Source organism: Miniopterus natalensis, chromosome 2 (genome assembly GCF_054644295.1).
Source record: "Miniopterus natalensis isolate mMinNat1 chromosome 2, mMinNat1.hap1, whole genome shotgun sequence".
Taxonomy (NCBI): domain Eukaryota; kingdom Metazoa; phylum Chordata; class Mammalia; order Chiroptera; family Miniopteridae; genus Miniopterus; species Miniopterus natalensis.
The window spans coordinates 87,429,529-87,452,662 of record NC_142082.1 but is presented as its reverse complement, the minus strand read 5'-3'; the positions used below and the strand labels follow the sequence as shown (position 1 = coordinate 87,452,662).

The 23,134-nt window shown below is 39.0% G+C and overlaps 1 pseudogene; it reads right to left on the bottom strand.

The window, feature by feature from the left end:
* Nucleotides 1-13,145: 13,145 nt before the first annotated feature.
* LOC107525184 (large ribosomal subunit protein eL34 pseudogene) lies at nt 13,146-13,499 on the bottom strand (annotated as a pseudogene).
* Between the last annotated feature and the right edge of the window lie 9,635 nt (nt 13,500-23,134).

Below are 23,134 nucleotides of genomic sequence, written 5' to 3'. Positions count from 1 at the left end.
TCTTCAAGCAAGGGGCTCATGGGTCTGAGCTAGGCTAGCCTGGGTTCATCCTACAGACTCTCTTCGGAAGGTTTTGGGGGAATACCAGGCAACCTCAGGGGGAAGGCATAATAGCTGAAAGGTAGAGGCAGACCTCATTGAGCCTTGACCTGACCGCAGATCTGCTCTAAGCTAAAAGAAGCTGACCCATTTACATAGATTGGTCCCTCCCACGCACACACAGATCTAGTATAAGTAGGCACAAACAGTGAACAAGGGGGTAACTACACACAGGTAGCCCAAGACCAGTTACAAGCAACATCTGACAGTGACCTGCATCTGAAACCTACCCAAAAGGACCTGGAACTAACACAACCAGTGGTGGGCCTCAGGTCAGGTCACACCAGATCTTGACTCAGCTAGTCACACAAATGGCTCACCCAAAGGTGGATCCCAACGGACTCCAGACTCTGCTGGGAACGACTCTACCTTGGGGGGCAGCCCCTGCACAGCATCTCATACATGATGATAAAGGTTTACCTCTATAGATACCCAGCCCAAAGGGTTAATGATTGTGCCACTGAGCCCATCAAGACACCTCGGACTGCATCTGCCCATCAGATTGCATGGCATAGTCAAAGTTGAGCCTCATTGTCAGCCAGCCTGAGGGTTGATCCCACCCACCAAAGGGCCATCAGCAATCACGATTCAATTACAACAGGAGGGCCCAAACAACCTACAAAAGAGACATTCCTAAAGCACCAAGCTCAGGAGATCAAGGAGACTGCACCACTGGGTCCCATAGGACACCTACTACAGGCCATCCTACCAAGACTGTTAGTCATAGCAATGCTATGTAATACATAGAAACAAACACGAAGAGGCAGCCAAAACGAGGAGACAAAGAAACAAGCCCCAGATGAAAGAACAGTAAGAATTTCCAGAAAAAGAGCTAAATGAAATGGAAGCAAGTAATTTATCAGATATAGAATTCAAAGTAATGGTTATAAGGATACTCAAGGAACCTAAAACAACAAAAGAATGAAGAAGGATATAGAAACCATGAAAAATAATCAGAAATGAAGAATGCCATATACGCAATACAGAATACACCGGAAGGAATAGCCAGTAGGCTGAACAAAGTAGAGGATTGAATCAGTAAATTAGGATATGAGATAGAAAAAAATCACTGAGTTGGAGCAACAAAAAGAAAGATCAGGAGTATAGTTTAAGGAACTTTGGGACAACATGAAACCCAACAACATCCACCTCATAGGGGTGCCAGAAGGAGATGAAAGCAGGCAAAAAATTGAGAACCTGTTTGAAGAAATAATGACAGAAAACTTCTCTAGTCTGATGAAGAAAAATGTCACACAAGTTCAGGAATCACAAAGAGACCCCCCAAAAAACACATCATGATTAAAATGTCCAAGGAGTTTTTAAGATGCCAGCAGATTAGGTGAATCTTTATTGCACCTTCCCCGAGAAACAAACTGGAAATAAAAGTAAATTGAGGAACATTCACCCTGAATTACCAACTAAAGACTAGATGAAGAGATTTTTAACAAGAAAAGTCAGAAGCCATCTTGAGACTGGTAGGAAGGGCAGGTCATGAGAGGGACTGGCCCAGCTCCCATAGGTGGAAAGCTAAGGGTGAGGAGGGAACTTGCAGCTTTGGGGGGTTCCCTGAGTAGAGCATGGTCCAGGCCCCAGGCTGGGCTCCCCAGGCCAGAGCACCAGAGCTGAGAACAATGGCCCATGAAACATCCAGCCATGAAAGGTGGCAGAGCTTCTTTCCACAAATTTAGATTTTTAATTGTTAAATACAAGAATAACAATTATGACAACAATGCTAGGATTTTGGGATTTAAATAGAGGAGAGTATATTAGAATACTAAAAACTGCTGTTAAAATAAGTAAGCATGATTGAGGTTATTAAACAGTATCTTAAAAATATTAAAGAACTGTCCTTTGTAGTGTGCCTCAGCTGTTTGGAGCATTGTCCTGTGAACCCAAAGGTTTCCTGTTTGATTCCCGGCCAGAATACATACCTAGGTTGTGAGTTCAATCCCCAGTGGGGGCATGTACCAGAGACAACCCATTGATGTTTCTGTAATACCTCTCTCTCCCCCCTAACCTCACCCCCTTTCCCCTTTCTCTAAAATCAGTAAAATATCCTTGGTTAAGGATTTAATTATATTAAAGGACTATTTAAACATAAGATCATTTCATTATGACAGTTGGGCACTATGTATAAAACAACTTAACATCAGATTTATCTGACCTATATATTGGAAAAACCTTGAATTTATAGAGCATCCTTTAACTGTATCAAAGGAATTTCAATACATACTATCTCAGTTACAGAAAAAGTATTATTATCTGGAGAACTGCCCAATAGTGAATTTATCATCATTGGACTTATTCAAGTAAAGGCTAGGTGACCCTTTGTCATGGATATTATAGAAAGAATTCCTGTAGTGGCTGGAAGTTGGATTTGATGATGGCCAAGGTCCCTTCTGATGCTAAGATACTGTGATTCCGTGCTCATATATCATTTATCACTAAAGACTAAAATAACTCCCTAAAATACATGTTGATTGCATCATATAGGCTGTAAATAAGGACTTTGAAAAATGTTGTCTTACCAGTAGCCAAAACTAACAAAATCAGATATTATATTATTAATGGCCATTACTTAAATGTAAACTAAGTTTAGATGTCACTTTTCATCTATAAAATAAAGAGGGTTTTAAAAAAATGATTTTAATGCTAATATGAATTTTAAAAGTTATGATATACTGCTGGTAGTAGTATAAATTAATATAATTCCTTTGGAAAACAATTTGATTAAATCTTGAATAGCCTTAATATTTATACATTGTACCTCTAGCAATCTATTCTAATGAAAAATCCTGCATAAAAAAAGACAAAACAGGGAGAGTAAAGATGGCAGCAGACTGAGTGGAAGCTACACTGACATTCTCCCAGGAACAAACTGGAATTAAAACTAAAATATGGGAAAACCATCCTGAATAATCAACTGCAACTGAAGAAAAACTGTAGAGCACCCTCATAACCAAGTGGAGACCGCATATAGACTGGTGGGAAGTGCAGAGGCTCGAGAGGGCTGGCTGGGCTCCCATAGGCAGCAGCTGAAGGTCAGGAGGGATATCCCAGCTATGGAGGGTTCCCACTGAGGACTCTTAAGGCCTAAACCCCAGACTGGGCTTCCCAGCCAAGAGCACCAAAACTGAGAAAGGTGCCCACATACATCTGGCTGTGAAAAGCAGCAGGGTTTCTGTCTGCCATGGAGAGAAGGCTGGAAATGCAAGCACCCTCTTAAAGAGCCAATGCACACAATTTTGTGTGCAGCTACTCACCTTGGCTCCAGCGGAGGGAGGGCAGAGTGGATTGGAGCTGTGTGAGGAGAATCTAGAGTTGTGAGCTCTGGAAATAGAGATCAGAGCACATCCCACTGGATTCCTGTTGAGTCATTCCCCCATACTGCAGAGGACATCTTTCTCAGGCAGACATTTTGCTGCTTTTGCTTGTGGGGGGAGCAGTTGCCCCACCCTGGTGGAAAACTCTCACCCTACCCTAAGGAGTTACTATAGCCTGAGGCTCATTAAGAAAATCAGATTAATCAGCCTGCAGGCAGAGGCAGACCTTAGAGTGCTTTAAGTCTTTGCCTAATTTGCTTCTGGACACACCTTGGAAAAGCAGACTTTGGTGTGCATCTTGGTCCTGTCCAACTGCACCCAGGCCCAGCAGAGGAGACCTAAAGTGGAGAGTTGTTGATAGTCCAAAACAGGGTACTCAGGACCAATCACAAACTGTATGTGACATTGGCCTGCACCAGAGACCCTCCAAAAACACTAAGAGTCCTAGCAGTTCTACCTAATACATAGAAACAAACCCAAACAGACAGCCAAAATGGGAAGACAAAAAACAAAAAAAAACCCCTAATGAAAGAACAAGAGAAGTCTCCAGGAAAGAGCTAAATGAAATGGAAATAAGCAATCTATCATATATAGAGTTCAGAATACTGATTGTAAGGATGCTCAACAGCATCAATAAAGATATAGAAACTATGAAGGAAATTAATAATGACATAGCAGAAATAAAGAATACATTGGAAGGAATAAACAGCAGATTAGAGGAAGCTGAGGATCGGATCAGAGAATTAGAAGATCGGGTAGAAAAAAATCACTCAGTCAGAGATCCAAAAAGAAAAAACAGTTAAAAATTGGGAGGACCATTTAAGGGAGTTGTGGGAAAACATGATACATAACAATATTAGCATTATAGGCGTACCAGAAGGGGAAGAGAATAATCAAGGGATAGAGAACCTCTTTGAAGAACCTCTTTGAGGATAGGGCAGAAAACTTCCCTATCCTGGTGAAGAAAAAAACCACGCAAGTTCGGGAGGCACAGAAAGTCCCAAGCAAGAAGAATTTAAAGAGACCCATGCCCAGGCACATCACAATTAAAATGCCAAAAATTCAAGACAAAGACAGAATATTAAAGGCAGCTAGAGAAAAGAAATCTGTTACCTACAAAGGAACTCCTATGGGAGTCAGCTGTCAGCTGACTTCTCATCAGAAACTCTTCACGCCAGAAGGGAATAACATTAAGTATTCAAGGTAAAGCAAAACAGGGATCTGAAACCAAGATTCCTCTATGCAGCAACGCTAACATTTAAAATAGATGGTGAAATAATGAGCTTCCCAGACAAAAAAAGGCTAAAGGAATTTATCACCACCAAACCAGTATTGCAGGAAATGTTAAAGGAACTACTGTAGTTAGACGTAGAAATAGAGAGAGAAATATAGGCATAAAGAATTAAAATGACAATAGATAAGCATCTATCAATAATAACTTTAAATGTAAAACAAGTCTCTACAAGTTTAAGAAGACTGAAATCATATCAACCATCTCAAATCACAATGACATGAAATTAAAAATCAAGTATAGTAAAACTACACTTAAAAACATTCAATCACATGGAGGCTAAATAACATGTTATTAAACAATGAATGGCTTACCAATAAGATCAAGAAAGAATTCACAAACTTCCTGGAAACAAATGAAAATGAACACACAACAACCCAAAATCTATGGGACACAGCGAAAGCATTCCTAAGAGGAAAGTTCATAGCACTACAGGCCTACCTCAAAAAGCAAGAAAAATTTTTAGTAAACTATCTAACCCTACACCTTAAAGGATTAGAAAGCTGTCCAGACCAGGGCTTTTGTTTGCTGGGAGTTTTTTGTTATTGCTGCTTCGATTTCATCAGTTGTTATTTGCCTATTCAGGTTTTCTGATTCTTTTTTATTTTGTTTTACATGATCTCACTCATATGTGGAATCTAATAAACAAAATAGACTGAGGAACAAAATAGATCCAGAGACATAGAAGCATGGAAGAGACTGATGAATCTCAGTGGGAAGGTGGGGGTGGGGGAGTGGGTGGGGAGAGATTAATCAAAGAACTCATATGCAATATATGCATAATCCATTGACACAGATAATAGTGTGGCCTGGGGGGGGCTTGGATGCAGGTTGGAGGGGATCAGTGGGGGGAAAAAAGGATATCTGTAATACTTTCAACAATAAAGATACAGTTTTTAAAAGTAGTAATAAAAATAAACAGAACAATCATTTTACCAGCATTATTTATAATGCCAAAAACTGGAGACTTCCTCAGTTTACAGTTTTCGGGGATTATGATTCATCCGCATGGTTAACATTATGCAGCAGTTGGTTAGCACTTGCTATCTTAAAGTTCTTTCTTCTCATCTATATTCTGTATTCTGAAGCACTTCAGTGTCATTTATGTCCAGACCTTTAATGCAGTGAACAATATTACTCATTATTTCTCACCAGCTATTCTAATACCTAGTACATGACAGGTATTTAATACAGTTTGTTTCACTTAAGTGAATGTTTGCAAAATGAAGTTTTAATATCATGGGAGGACTTAGAATGTTAACAAGATGAAAGTCATACATGCTGTATAATTTTATCTATTTAAAATATCTATAAAATTGGTTACAAAAAGGGCACTTTAGTCTACTGATAATGCCAAGAGTTGTGTTTCTGGTATACAACTTTGCAGAGAGGAAGGTGAGTTAGACTCCAAATGAGGATCTAGAGATAGGTGGAAAGGGAAAAGAGACTTGTGGAACAGAAAGGAACATGCTTTACCAAGCTATATAACTTAGGGAAACTTACTTAACTTCTCTGTCTTTAAATGTTTATTTGGTACAATGAAGATAAAACTAATTGATTTCAAAGATACATTTATATGTGTGCGGCATGGGATGAGGAGGAGTAGAAAACCTTTTTATTAAAACAATTCTGGTATCTAGAAAATATATATTAACTTAGTGGTGTGTAACTAGTTAAGAAAGTCTTGAAAACAGATGACAGCACTACAATAATTTGTCAAGATAATATTAAAGGAACTTGAGAAAAGAATAAATAGTGGGAAAAGGTCAATGAAATAACCACACTAGGATTTAGGAACTTTCAAGAATATTTTCATTTACCTTCATCCTTTTGTTTTATTCTCATTGCTACAACTTATTCAAGGCCTTTATTATAGCCATTAGCTAACCAAATGAGAGAAAAAGGCATAAATATGTCATACTGGAGTGTTGAGAGTCCGTTAATAATACTGATGATGGACATGGAAAATCCTTTAATCTCCTTAACTAGAATTTAGCTCTTATTAACTGAACTCCTATACTTAACTTCCTGGCTTATGCCACTTTTGGGGTTTTAATGACCTTCTATCCTAAACAATAAGTTTATTTTATGTTTTGAATATATTTCTCTGTTACAAGAGAGCTTCTGGGGCAAGTGGGAGGGGGATAAGGCCATGTCTTATATCTCCATCAGGACTTAGTCCAAGAACATGTATATTTTGAACACTCCATAAGTATTTAGAATGAAAAAGTGGAACTAAACACAAGCTAAGGGTTATATCAGTATCCTTAAGGAACTATGTAATTAAAGAAACTTGCAGTGTAATACATATAAGAATTGAGTAGCTAAGTATGAACTAACAACTCAAGGATCAAGGCCTTAAGAATAGGAACTCTAGCTTGGGAGTAAAACTAATAATGATGATCTGCCTAGAGCTAAAGTGAAATGAGAAATATGGGAACATGCACTAAAATAATTTTTCATATGGAATATAGTTCTTGTTTGTATGATGTGATAAAAAGAGTGTTACTGCAGACAGTCATTTGAAACACCAGAGTCTTTCCCATTGTCCAAAATGGCCCCGGGCAAGGCTCTTAACTGAGCATGCCAAAAGCTAGAGAGATGAAAGGACGTGTCCCAAGTGCGCCAAAAGGTAGAAAGATGAGTGGCGTAGGCCCAAGTGCACCAACAGCTAGTAAGATATAATTGGTTATAGAAAAAAGAGTTCTCTGCTCTCTATCCATACAAGAACTGCTGGCTTGAGCAGGAAGGGGAGATGGTTTTAGAGAAGGGAGTCCATCCACCATTCTCCCAGGTCTTAGCACCTGAATAAACCTTCCTTTTGCCCCAGAATCTGTCTAATGAGTTTGGCTTTCATTGCAGCAGGCAGCTGAACCTGTATTTTTGGTTACAGTTTTTGGCAACTCTGCTGGGACAGAGTGGACCTCAGGAAGTCCAGGAGGGCCCAGGCTGAGGTTCCAGCTGCCTGTGGTAGGCTGACCCTGGGAGCAGGACTATGGGGACTTCCCATCAGATGCTGAGAGCTTTCCTTGGGGAATTTCTCTGCATTCCTTCTCAAGGCGTCAGCTGCCTGAAATGCTTGACTGATAAAAGGAAATGGGTTTCTGGGAGTAAACAAACTCCAGGACTGGCTTAGTTGAACCAGCATGCATACCAGTGATCCTCTAGCCCTGCTGCTTGGGCTTTGTGACACTTGGGTCCAGGTCGGACCATTTGCAGTACCGGTTGGCAGACTATCCCTGCCACTTGGGCTTCATGACACTTGGGTTTCCTGCCACTTGGGCTTTGTGCCATTTGGGTCAAGTCAGGACTATTTACAGTACTAGTTGGGGGGCTATCCCTGCTGCTTGGGCTTCATGTCACTTGGGCTCCATGCCATTTGTGTCAGGTCAGGGCAACTTGCAGTATAGGTTACCAGGAGATAAGATGCTAGGACTTGTTTGTGAGTGCTTGTTTGGACTAATGGAATTATGGATCCAAGGTATGTTCATATGTTCCCACTTTGTCTGGGGTCTGTCTGTGGTTAAGGTTTTGGGTTTGTACTTTCATGCCATCAGGGCTTGTTCTGTTCCAACCCCTGAAGGGAGCCTACTGGACCTAATTTTAGCAGATTGGTCTATAGCTATGATCCAATGACTAAGAGGTAATTGGTTTTCTAGTGTAACACTGCTTGGCTTACGCATACTTTAGACTATGAGGGAAAATGGCCCCTAAATAGTTCCCTAAAGTACTACACCGTCATGCAGTTGGAACTGTTTTGCCAATGGTCAGGAAAATGGTATGAAATCCCTTATGTCCAGGTGTTTATGTCTTTACACACTAATGATTCAGCAAAAAAAGGGGGGGGGGGACTAATGATGCAGAGAAGGGAATTGGCTTCAAAACCCCTCCTTGATAGTAAGACACAGGAAGAAACAGAAAATGAGGAGATGAGTCTCTTTAATGCCCTGAACTTGGGAAACCCAGGATTAGCAGCAGAAAGATTTCCTCATCACCCCTGCCTGCTGTTAGATATCCCTGAAATAGAGCCTAGAGGGTACAGACAAAGTGGGAACATATGAACATACCTTGGATCCATAATACAGCCTCACCCCTGTATGATGGGTGATCTCCCCATCAAAGACCCAGCAGGACACCCAATTTGGTCAGGGAGCATCCCTATCTGAAGTGGGACAATTCCCTTTGAGGCAATACCCTTTAGGCAGAATAAGCCAGGAGGCCAGTCTGTTGGGCCCATACTCCATTTTTCACCTCAGCTTTACTGAATTGGAAGAATTCTGACCTCTCATATAGGGAAGATCCTCAGAAAATGGCAGATATTATTACTTCCATTTTTTGCTACTCACCATCCAATCTGAGCAGATGTACAAGCTATCCTTAATATCCTGCTGACAACATATGAAAGGTAGCTAGTTATAGATAAGGCTAGTGAAGAGGCTCATTGCTTCCATCAAGAGAATTCCAACGGGACCTCCAACCCAGCCAGGGCAGATCCCTTGACAGATCCCAACTGGGACCTAAATAGTGGGGACCTAGCCTTCCTAGAACATTACAAAAGGTGCATATTGAAAAGGCTTAATAAAGGGGTCCCTAAACAAAAGCCTGAATATGATAGTGCACCATTCAACAGAAACTGAATGAAGACCCTTCTGAATTTTTGGAAAGGATCTATCAGGCCTATGGAAAGCACACTGATGCTTTCATGGGCACCAGAAAATGCTCATATAGTAAACATGACTTTTATTGGACAAAGTGCCCCTGATATCAGAAGGAAGCTCCAACATTTATGTATTTTATTTATTTTATTTAATTTTATTTTAAAAAATATATCTTTATTGCTTTCAGAGAGAAGAAAGGAGGGGGAGAGAGACAGATAGATCGAGCCCACAACCCGGGCATGTGCCCTGACTGGGAATCGAACCCCGATCGCCTGGATCCTAGGTCGACTCTCAACCCCTGAGCCATACCTGGCCGGGCAGAAGCTGCAACATTTAGAGAGGGCATTGGAAATGAATCCCTCCTCCCTCAAGTTGGTAGACATAGCCTTTAAAGTTTATCATGTCCAGGAAACAAGAAAATGAAAGCAGGCCACCATTATTCCTAGAAACCCGAAAGAGAAGTGGTACATGGAAGGAAAAGGGAAAGGCCTGCTAGGTACCAAACAATGTGCATGCTGCAAAGAGGAAGGCCATTGGAGAAAGGACTCCCCAGGACTCAAAAAGAAAAAAGATAGAAGTACTCACCAATAAATTGTAGAAAGGAGTGATGAATTTGGTGATGAACAGGGTGGGCCAGGGGCTCCCCTAGACACCTCTCAACCTATAACTATTTCCCCACGGGAGCCCCGGTACAACTTACGGTGGGAAACAAGCTAATTGACTTCCTCATAGATACGGGAGCTACATACTCAGTGTAAAATAAAAAACTAACGAAGAAAAGTTTAGCTAGTGTCTCTTACTGGAGTTACCACACAATGACAAAAACAGACATTCCTTCACCCTCTAGAATGCTAGCTTGGGGATCAAAATCCTATGCAAAGTTTTCAATTTAAATCCCATTATACAGAACAAGATGAGGAACAGGCCCATGAATGCGGATTTTATAATAGTGACCCCAATTCTGTATGGAAGATCAACACTCATGGTATGATCTTACTCTCTGAAGCTCTTGTATATACCATCCTCAAATACCTACAATGTTACATTGTATTTTATTATTATTTTTTGTCAATTGCTATACTTTATGCCCATACTTGGACTTTATCTGTATTTCCCAGACAGTGACTTCCTCAGCAAACATCCCACTGGTGGTTGTTCCACCCAAAGCCCCACTCAGGATTAGATAATGGGGATCCTTTAATCTCTCCATGTTATGATTTCACTACAATTCCTCCTGCACTACTAGGCATACCCCTCCCTGAATACTTGATTGCTTGTCTACACAACAGGTCTCACTTTGGAAGCCCATCTGCAATATGAAGATATGCAGCAGTCCACTAGCTTTGCTTGTTCATCTTGAAATACGAAGCAATCTACCAACTTTGCTTGTTCATTAGTGTCATCCTCTAGACACCACGTATGCCACCTTCTGAAGACAGCAGTCCTTCTCATTCACATAAAAACTTCCCTCCAGCACAGCTGGGCATGGCTCAGCGGTTGAACATGGACCTAGGATCCCGGAGATCATGGTTTAATTCCCTGTCAGGGCACATGCCAGGGATGCAGGCTCGATCCCCAACCGGGGGCCTGCAGGAGGCAGCCAATCAATGACTCTCTCTCATCATTGATATTTCTATCTCTCTCTCCCTATCCAATCTTCCTCTCTCTGAAATCAATAAAGACTATTTTTTTTTTATTTAAAAAAGCAAAAGCTTCCCTCCATTCTTAATCCCCTTCTTCCTTTAGTAGGTAGCAGGAATCTCTGGACCTGGGGGTAGGTAAGACTACACCCCTTGACAGCAGGAAGAAACTACAGAAGATGAGACCTCTATCCATTTGCCTTTGTAAGATTACAAGGGTTCAGAGTTATGAAGGGGGGAATTGTTACAATAGATAGCCAAAGCACTCGGGAGTCTCCCCTATTGGCCAAGATAACACAGGGAGGAGGTGCTTAACACTGAGCATGCCAAAAGCTAGAAAGATGAATGGATTGATCCCTAGTGCACCAAAAGCTAGAAAGATTTATGGACATGGCTTGTGAGCACCAAAAGCTAGAAAGATGAATGTATAGGGCCCAGAGCATGCCAAAAGCTAGGAAGATAATTGGACAGAAAAAAAAACCCTCTCCTCTTTACCCCTATAAGAACCAGGGGCTTGAGCAGGAAGGTGAGATGGTCTTTGATATGGGAATCCACTATTCCCCCAGGTTAGGCACCTGAATAAACCTCTTTTCTTTTTTAATCCTCACCAGGGGATATGTTTTCCATTGCTTTTCAGAGAGTGGAAGAAAGGGAGAGAGAAACATCAATGTGAGAGAGACACATAGATTGGCTGCCTCCTGCCTGTGCCCCAAGCAGGGCCAGTGATCGATCCTGCAACTGAGGTACATGCCCTTGACCAGAATTGAACCCAAGGCCCTTTAGTCCTTGGGCCAACACTGAGCCAAACCGGCTAGGACTAACCTCTTTCCTTTTGTATCAGCACCTGTCTAATGAGTTCAGCTTTCATTGTGACAGGCAGCCAAACCTGCATTTTTATTAAAAGAATATTGAAGAAGTTAAAAGTGAAACTACGAAGGCAGGGATAACATTCTTAAAAGAGAACCTTCCACTCTGGCCAGGTGGATCAGTCAGTTGGAGCACTGTCCCATACACCAAAATTTGTAGGTTCAATTCCCAGTCAGGGCACATACCTAGGTTGTGGGTTCAATCCCTCATTGGGAGGCAACCAATTGCTGTTTCTTTCTCACATCGATGTTCCCCCCCCCCCCCAAATCAATAAATATATCCTTGGGTGAGAATAAATAAATATGTAGATAAATAAAATAAAAATAAAAGAGAAATCTTCCCTTTTCCCTTGAGAGGTGGCACAAAATTATTGATTATGCCAATCTTCCATTTAGTAACTACACTGGATCTTTTGTGACACTCTTAAAAGAGGTTCTGGCACATAATAAGTGCTGTATAATTGTTTGATATTATCATCCCCTCATTTACCCCATTGTGAGAGTTAAGCCACCTGAGAAGTTAGAAGGAATAGTAGTCCACAAAAGACCGCCCTCACTTCTGACACCAGTTGCAAGTTCAGAGGGTTGCCATAACCACCTTCATGTTAAAAAATTTAGGAAGTGCTCATAGACTCCCATGAAGTGCTGTTGCACTCATGGTTACAGTTTATTATAGAGAAAGAATAGATATTAAAATCAGCAGAGGGAAGACACACATAGGGCAGGTTCCAATAGGGGTCCAAATGGATTTCCTAGTTGTCCTCTCATCATGGAGTCTTAGACTTCCCAGCCATGACATGTGACAATATACATTGAATACTGTCAACTAGGGAAGCTCACCAGAACCTAGGTGTCCAGAGATTTATTGGGGTTTAATTACATACTCCTTACATGCCTGATCTTGAGTTTCCAGCCCTTCTAGAACTAGAATTGATACTATGTGGCCCAAAATTTACATCATAATTTACATTCCTATACTATCTGGAAGCCAAAGCCACTAGAAAACGAAAATACTTCTATCAGGCAAAATGTTCTATGGGCCTAGAAATCACCTCCCAGTAGCTGAGAACAAAGGCCAGACCTTTCTTTGGGTAATGTTAATTCTTCACTACACACCCATCCATCAAATGCAGATGGTAATATCTATCTTATAGGTTTTATAAGGATATAATACATTAATGAATGTGAGAGTGCTTGTAAACTCAAGTCTAATCCAATGTGACTTTTTTGTTTGAGTTTTTAAATTGCTTTTATTATTCAAAAAAGCTTCATTTTTTAAATTTACCTTTCTGACTCTGTGCTTGTGCCTTCAATACTTTCACAACGATTTTCTGATCCTCAATAAGGAATGCACACTTCATCCTGTCACGGACACATTTAGCACACATGGATCCACCATAGGCCCTGCTGACATGTTTTTTTGTTTTAGACAACCTCATTAGAACTTTAGGTCTCACAGCACGAACTCCACGAAGTTGGCCTGGGCACAGGCCACATGCAGATTTTGGTGCTTTCCTTTGTATAAGGGTAAACTATTCCATTACCAGGGGTTTGGGACAGCCTAGTTTTGTTAGAGGCTGTATTGTAGACAGCCTCCGACGGTATGTCAAACACTGGGCCATTGTGAATGCCTAAAGTTACCGTCCCCAGAAGAGGAAAAGGACCAACATGACTTTTTTGATCAACTTTAATCCCACTTTTCTAATGAACCTCAGTAACTTGCCTTGGAATTCCATCCACTTTTATGTACTCACATATTTGTCATTTATGGCATTCTTTAGTCCCTTGCATAGATCTAAGTTTCCATCTGGCATTATTTTCCTCCCACTTGGAGAACTGTCTTTAACACTGTTTCAAGTGGTCTGCTGGAAATGAATCTTCTTTTTGTGCGTCTGCAAAGTCTTTATTTCACCTGTATTTTTTAAAAGATATTTTCACTGGTGTGTATATTCTAATGGTAAACTCTACAGAGAAAGGAGTAGAGGTTGATTCCAGGGGTTGGAGGAAAGGGAGATGAGGAATCTGGAATAGAAGGAACATGCTAGGTTGAGAGTTTATATTTCAGCACATTGAAGATTACATTCCACTGTTTTATGGTATTCAGTTTCTGATGAGAAGTATGTAGTTTTATTTCTTTATATATAATGTGGCTTTTATAAGTAGCTAATTTTAAGGTTTTTTTTTATTATTGGTTTTCAGGAATTGCTTATAATGAGCCTTAGTGTGGTTTTGTGTTTATCATACATAGGTTTATTGGATCTGTTAGGTTTGGGTTTTCATCCAATTTGGAAAATTTTGGGTCATTTTCTCGTTATTTTTCTGCTCCTTTCTTCTCCTTCCAGGACTTTAATTGCAACCTGTGTTAGAGAATTTGATGATGTTCCATTTATTCATTTTTTATATCTTCTATTTCTCTCACTGTATTTATCTTTTCCTTCAAATAATTGAATATAGTTATAATAGCTGTTTTAACATGCTTATTTGCTAATGCTTAATCTTTATCTCTGTCAGTTCCAGATCTGTTTCTAATGAATAATTTTTCTCCTGTTTTGGGGTCTCATTTTCTGCTTGTCATATCTACGAAATTTTTACTGATGCTGAACTTTGGTAACTTCACATCATTGGTTACAGATTTACATTGGGCTCTGTTTTTATAGATAGTTAAATTACTTGCAGTTCAGTTTAATCTTTTCACGCATTGTTAGGGTGGGTTATAGAGTAATCTTTAACTGTAGAGAGTGTTCAGCCCCATTATTAAGGCATAGCTGTTATGGTTTCTACTAAATGTTGTTGAGTGATCAATGAGGACACTCAGTTCTGGCTGGTGGGAGCTCAAATGCCTCTTAGCCCTCTGTGAGCACTCTGCCTCATCTTGTAGAGTTTCAGTTTAAGCTTATGTGTCTTGGTGTCCAGCAAAGACTCCAGAGGCCCCTGTGTAGATTTCTGGAGTTCTGTTTTTGCATAGTTCCTTACTCTTCAGTACTCTGCAACTTCAACCACTTAGCATAGTGAACTCCAGTCTCTGTTGCCTTACCTATGAAACTACCATGCTTTGCTTGGGATCGTCCTCTATGCTCTGAGGTCTGGAATGTACCTCAAGGCAAAAATCTAGAGTGATAGTAGGGCTCACTTTGTTTCTCTCAGGGATCACAGTCTTGTGGTGCTTGTTTTTCAATATCTGCAAATAATTGTTTCACATACTTTTGTCCAGTTTCCTATTTGTTCACAGCAAAAGGCTAAATCTTGTCTGTTATACTTTATGAAGGCCAAAAGTAAAAGACCCATCCATTTTCATTGAAAACAGCAAAAAGTTTTTAAATACAATATAAAAATTCATTTTACTTTGAGTCTATAACATTTTCTTTATGTTATCACCTAAGTATATTTTTCTCACCTTAATCACTAAAATTTGCACTGGATAAAGTGGACAGGGCTTTATCTTGTGTTTCTTGGTGGGGAAGTAAGTACATTCTGAAAAGAAAGGAACAAAAGGACATTTGGTGATTAAACTGATGGACTGTGGCAAAAACTGTTATGTGCTTACCAAATAATTTCCTTTTTCCTTGGGATACAGACTAAGCTACATTTTCCACATGTAAAATACCTTGTTTACCAGTGCATGGTGCACACACTACTTTGTTTAGTGATATATGTGTTTCATACATATTAGTATGTAGTGTATTAATTTGTAGTGTATTAGTATGTAGTGTATTAGTATTAGTTTAGTAGTGTATGGTATGTGCGCTATGTTTAGATATATAGTTGTGAAACACTATGTAGCTAGGTGTAGCCCTGTGACTGACTTCAAGCCAATATAGTCTAGGCATATATGATATGTCATTTCTGTGACTGGCATATAAAAAACTCCCAGGTGATGCTTTTTGGCTGTGTTCTTTTAAATTTTTGATTTATGGGTACATGTGGAGGGTCTAAAAGTGAACTTCAAGACTCCAGGGGATGGCCAACCCACAAGATGGAAATAACTTGGGTACCTGAATCACTGCATATAGCAGATCCATTTTTCTCACCTTGCTAACCCTCGTCTGACTGCGGTGTGTATGACAGGTAAAATTGTTTTGTGAGTGAGTGTGTGTGTGTGAAGTTACTCAGATTTGGGTTTTATTTCTTGAGGCAGTCACAGTATACTTACTAATATAATTTAAAACAATATTTTTAGTAAGGATATTTTTTCAGTAGATATCATTTTAAAAACTACATAGAGATAAATTTAGCTTTTCATTGATAGGGATGGCCCCTGGCCTGCCTGATTCGTTAAGTCAGATTCTAACATTTTGACTGATATTTTATTTTATTTTTTAAAAAATACATCTTTATTGATTTCAGAAAGAGGAAGGGAGAGAGAGAGAGAGAGAACATCAATGATGAGAGAGTCATTGATCGGCTGCCTCCTACATGCCCCCAACTGGGGATCGAGCCCGCAACCCGGGCATGACTGGGAATCGAACTGTGATCTCCTAGATCCTAGGTCAAAGCTCAACTGCTGAGCCACGCCCAGCTGGGCTTCACTGATATTTTAAAATTCAAAGGATAGAAGCCTCTTTATTCATGCTGCCTGAAAAGACCCATCTCCTAATTTTCCTCCTTTGACTTTGTCACTAGCTCCTGTCACCAATATAATAGAGGCTACATTCCAAAAAAAGATTACTATGTAGTCCAACCTCTATCTGGCTTATATTTTCCCTTCAGAAACACACTGATACAGCCAGGGACAGCTTTAAATATATCCAGTATCTTTTATTTTTATCCTCCTAAACAACTCTGCCTGGCTACAAAATCTTGGACTCACAGAGCAATGACAGCATTAGTCAGAAGACAAGTGTCAGTTCCAATATAAGTTCAAAGGTCACATAAACAGTTTTTTTTTACCACCTCATCTGCCACACCTTTTTTCTTGTCTCATTATCTTGTCAATTATTTCATTTGGATTTCAATCCTCTGAGCTACATTCTGAGCATCAAATTTTTTGACCAATGAATATCAGGCATCCTCATAATCTTTTCGTAAATCTAAGTTATCCTGTCAGGACTAAATGGGATACCAATTAGACCTGATCAGACTAGAAAAAGGAGGTAGTAGGCTCCAGCTTACCACTATTTTATAGGAAGGACTCTTACTGTTGACAGATCAAAGTTAAGTTTTTCCATTAACTGCCAGATGATCTTAATGGCAGCTCCCACCTGAGGTGTAAAAACTCCTCCCCCTCCAATGCCTCCCCCTCTTCCTCCTCTACGTCCTCCACCTCCTCCTCCCCCTCCTCCCTCCCACCTCCTCCATCTCTGTCTCCTCCTCTTCTGTCTCCTACTCCTCTGTCTCCTCCTCTGTCTCCTCCTCTTTTATCTCCTCCTCCTCCCCCTCCCCCTCCTCCGCTTTCTCCTCCTCATTCTTATTTTTATTCCTATCAGGCAGTGTTTCTGAGTATTACTCAGGTATGGGTATATCATCATCACACATTATTATGTGTATTTCAAAATGAGGGCTTTCCTCTACCTACAGAATGTGATGAATAAAAGCAGTCTAGTTACCCAGTTACAAACACTCTGAAAATATCTGGTCTCTCCCAACTACCACCTCTTTGCCCTCTTCATTCCAGTCTCACCAGACTTCCTTCAGTTTCTCTCATATGTCATGTTCCTTTCTACATTTATTTGTGTTGGATGTGTGTATCTATAGATCTATATTTATATACATATATGTATGTATGTATGTATTTGACAGGTTAAGGAAGAGTGTGTGTGCAGGTGGTGTGTGTGTGTGTGTATACATGTGCATATATGTGTGTATGTATATGTATAATTAACTATTGTGTTCCAGTAGAACATTAGAAGCTCCACTGAATATGAAAAAAATATGTGTGTGCATACACATGTGTACAGATGTCTGCATTTGATTATTTGTTAAAAGAATGACTTTATTTCCAAACTGTAAGTTCCATAAAGACAGAAATTGCATCTATTTTGCTCATTATTACATCTCCAGTGCCTACCACTGCCTACACATAATACGTACTCAAAAAACATTGTTATATTAGGGCCTCTGGGCTATACTACATTTAGGCACATTATAAAGTATGCTACGTGAGAAGAGATCTATTTAGGCCATGTTTGGGAGTTGTTGAGGGCATTTGGAAGTTTATGGAAAATGAACCTAATATCAAATAATCAAACAAAACTCAGAATACAAAAGAGAACAATCCCCAAGTTCTGCCAAATCTTGCACATTCCTTCACTCACCAATTATAGGAACTTTAAATTATTTTTTTTGATTTAGACTGAGGCCTAATCATTTTTCTTAGTGTTAATAAGAGAAGTTTACTTAAAAAAGATCCTTTTTTGTGGAGAAGATATGCACATATAATTTGGGGGTTTTCCATTTCTTCTCAATATTTTACAATTCCTGCTTTTCTCTATAATGATAAACTTGCTTGGTTAAAAAAATTAACCTTTATCTTTTAAAAATTAATTTTTCTTTTAAAAATTACTTTTATGTTCCTGAGAAGCATAAAAATATTTTTAAGAGATAAATCCATTCTTAACTTTGAAAAACTTATACTGAGATCAAAGTACTCAAAATGAGATGCTTTATACTGTTGAAAAATAATTCTCCCCAACTTTTCTACTTCTCCTCCTCAAACTTTTCTGCCAAAAAACGTAAAAGCTACATGCCTAGAACCAAATCAGTCCCACTTTCCATTTTCTTCTTCCATCTTGAACTTCTCTCTTACCTTTCTGAGCATTGGATGCACAAAAAGGGTAGATCGAATGACCGCTTTCAGAGGAGGAGAATGGAGGTACCAAAAGATGGGTTAAATCTAGTAACATACCACAACTTCCTTAAATTCTTGGGTGTCTTCCACAAGCATCTTTTTGACTGCTTCTTCATTCTCCTTGATCTCTTCCTTTACAAATTTTTATTCAGGTAAGTCTGGAGTTGTCTTATTCTGTGGTCCCATTATAGAGAACAGCTCTAGATTAGAATGAGCCTCTTTTACAGATAACAAAAAATATAGTGCATTCTCTGTGAGCTGTGGACTAAAGTGAGCCTGTATCTTTTTTTTCTCTTTTAAAAGACATCTACTTTTGATCAGAAGGATAAGAAAAACATAAGACATGCATGTTCAATAATTTCTACTCTTGCTTAAGTTGTACTATCTGAATGGTGATAATTTTCCTAGGTTTGAATATGTAAAATAAAAATACTCTTCAATCTTAAAAAAATAAATAAAATTTAAATAAAATTGATTCTAGCTCAGATATTTGCTAGTCTGTTGAACATAACCAGAATCTTTTTTTGCATTTTTTTTTTTTTTTTTTTACTAAACAGAATTTCTTGATTTTTTCATCAATGTCTTTCTAGGATACCGCTCTTTTAAATCTTGGTCCAAATGTTCTACCATCTGACAGCCAAATACAGGCTGGGCCCAAAAAACTATGGAATGTACCAATCAGTGTCTGAACAGGGAACGATATCCATAATCATTTCACTCAGAAAAGGAGGCATACACAATGTCACTGGTCCATAGCATCTATGGGATCCCATTGGGCAGGCATGATGAAAACTTGGTTCCTTGATCAGGCTCTGATTCTACTTTCTGAGAAGAATTTTCTTGTCCACTTTCCCCAGTGGTCTCTGGCTCTATTCCCTGGAAGTTTCTTTCTGTTCAATCATCTTGCCCATATATGGAGTGGTGTTGGAGGTTACCACCTGCTTTGGGGATGCACAGATTTCAGACTAGTTTTTCTGTTTAAACACACTTGGGTGCCAGAGGTGGCTTTAGAGTGCAAGTAATCAAAAGCTTTTTAGTCCAAGTTTATAGTTTCTTGGATAATATAATTCCATGAAAATTATAATTAATTTCATATATAATAATAATATCACAGCATGATTTTTTCCTTTGGCCTATATTTCTCTCTATCTAATGACATCTACCTTGCAGCTTATTTGAAATAATGGGTTGGGATGTGAAATTAACACCCATGATCTGATCTTTCCACAAAGCTGTCTTAGTAGCCTTTTGTTGCTCAAAATCCTTCTCAGTCTTAACCTCTTCCTTTTTGAGATCTAGAAGTCATTGGCCTTTCCAACTCTTTGATGCTTTCTTTTAATTGAAGTTATTGGGGTGACATTGGTTAATAAAATTATATAGATTTCAGGGGTAAATTCTGTAATACATCATCTGTATATTGTATTGTGTGTTTGCTACCCTAAGTCAAGTTTCCTTCTATCACCAGTTATCCCCCATTTGCCCTCTCCTACATCCCTACACCCACTTGCACCTCTGGTAGTCACCTACTGTAGTGTGTCTATCAGGTTTTTGTTCTTGTATTTTACCGAGTTTTAGAGAGAGAGGAAGGGAGAGGGAGAGAGAGAGAGAAACATTGATGTGAGAGTGATACATCAATCATATGTGCACCCTACTGGCGATTGAGTCTGCAATCTGGGCATGTGTCCTGACTGGGAGTTGAACTGGCAACCTTTTGGTGTATGGGATGATTGATGCCCAACCAACTGAGCCACAACAGCCAGGGCCAGGTTTTCTTTTTTCTTTCTTTCTTTCTTTCTTTCTTTCTTTCTTTCTTTCTTTCTTTCTTTCTTTCTTTCTTTCTTTCTTTCTTTCTTTCTTTCTTTCTTTCTTTCTTTCTTTCTTTCTTTCTTTCTTTCTTTCTTTCTTTCTTTCTTTCTTCTTCTTTCCCTTCCTTCCTTCCTTCCTTCCTTCCTTCCTTCCTTCCTTCCTTCCTTCCTTCCTTCCTTCCTTCCTTCCTTCCTCCCTCCCTCCCTCCCTCCCTCCCTCCCTCTCTCTCTCTCTCTCTCTCTCTTTCTCTCTTTCTTCTTTCTTTCTTTCTTTCTTTCTTTCTTTCTTTCTTTCTTTCTTTCTTTCTTTCTTTCTTTCTTTCTTCTCTCTCTCTCTCTCTCTCTCTCTCTCTCTCTCTCTCTCTCTCTCTCTCTTTCTTTCTTTCTTTCTTTCTTCTTTCTCTTTTCTCTTCCTTTTTCCTCTTCTCTCTCTCTTTTCTCTCTTTTTTTTTTGCTTAATCCCTTCACCTTTTCCACGCAGTCCCCCAACACTACTTCCCACTGACAGCTGCCAGTCTGTTCTCTGTATCTATGAGTCTGTTCCTATTTTGTTTATTTTGTTCATTAGATTCCACATGTAAGGAAGTCATATTGCATTTGTCTTTCTCTGACTGGCTTATTTCACTTAGAATAATATTCTCCAGGTTCACCCATGATGTCCCAAAAGGTAAGATTCCTTTTTTTAAATGGCCAAGTAGTAGTCCATTGTATAAATGTACCACAGCTTTTTAAAAAATATATATATCTTTATTGATTTCAGGGAGAGGGAAAGAGAGAGATAGAGATGATAGATGATAGATAGACAGATAGATAGATGATAGATGATAGATAGATGATGATAGATGATAGATAGATAGATGATAGATAGATGATAGATAGATGATAGAAACATCAGTGATGAGAGAGTTGTCACCTATCAGCTGCCTTCCACAAGCCCCTAACTGGGGATCGAGACCCCAACCTGGGCATGCGCCCTGACCGGGAATCAAACCTCGATCTCCTGGATCCTAGGTTGATGCTCAACTTCTGAGCCATCCCCAGCTGGGCACCACAGCTTTTTTATTCACTCATCTACTGATGAACACTAGAGCTGCTTCCAAATCTTGGCTATTGTAAATAACATTGCAATGAACATAAGTTTGAATATATTCTTTTGAATTAGTGTTTAGGGTTTTGTGGGCTATGTTCCCAGAAGTGGAATCACAGGATCATAAGGCAGTTCCATTTTTAATTTTTGAAGTACCCCCATATACTGTTTTCCACAGTGGCTGTACCAATCTCAATTTCCACCAACATTGCACGAGGGTTCCCTTTTCTCCACATCCTCACCAGCACTTGTTGTTTGTTGATTTATTGATGATAGTATCCATTTTGACAGGTGTGAAGTGGTATCTCATTATGGTTTTAATTTGCATTTTTCTGGTGATTAGTGATGATGAGAATCTTTTCATTTGTCTATTGGTCATCTGTATGTCCTCTTTGGAGAAGTGTCTATTCAGGTCCTTTGCCCATTTTTAAATTGAATTGTTTGCTTTTTTGGTGTTGAGTTTTGTAAGTTCTTAAAAATTTTGGATATTAACCCCTTATTGGATGTACCATTGGCGAATATGTTCTCCCGTACAGTTCCTTTTCTGTGCAAAAAACTTTTTAGTTTAGTTTGATGTAGTCCAAATTGTTTGTTTTCTTTTGCTTCACTTGCCCAAGGAGATATATCGGAAAAATTATTGCTACAAGAAAGGTCCAAGTTTTTATAGCCTATATTTTCTTCTAGGATTTTAATGTTTTTGAGTCTAAAATTTAAGTCTTTAATTCATTGTGAGTTTATTTTTGTGTTTGATATAAGGAGGGTTTCTAGTTCATTTTTTTGCTCATATCTGTCCAGTTTCCTCAGCACCATTTTCTGAATAGACTGTCTTTACTCTATTGTATGTTCTTGCCTCCTTTGTCAAATATTAATTGACCATAAAGACATGGGTTTATTTCTGGGCTCTCTATTCTGTTCCATTGATCTATATGTCTGTTTTTATGCCATTACCATGCTGTTTTGTTTACTATGGCTTGTAATATATTTTGATATCAGGTAGCATGATTCATCCAACTTTGTTCTTTTTTGTCAAGATTTCTGTAGCTATTCTGGGTCTTTTGTGATTTCATATAAATTTTTGGAATATTTCTTCTAGTTCCGTGAAATATGCCCTTGGCATCTTGATAAGAATTACATTGAATATGTAGATTGCTTTGTGTAGTATGGACATTTTAATGATATTAATTATTCCTAAACATGAACACAATATATGCTTCCATTTATTTGTAGTTTCAGTTTCTTTCTTTGGTGTCTTATAATTTTCCATGTACAGGTCTTTTGCATCCTTGGTTAAATTTATTCCTAGGTATTTTTTTATGCAATTGTAAATGGGAATGTTTTCCTAGTTTCCCTTTCTGATAGTTCATTATTGATGTATAGGAATGCAACTCATTTCTGATATTTATTTTGTACCCTGCTACTTTACTGAATTCTTTTATCAGTTCTAGTAGTTTTTTTGGTAGAATCTTTAGGGCCCTTTATATACAGTATTATGTCATCTGCACATACTGAGTTTTACTTCTTTCTTTCCAATTTGAATGCCTTTTATTTCTTCTTCTTGTCTGATTCTGTGGCTAGGACTTC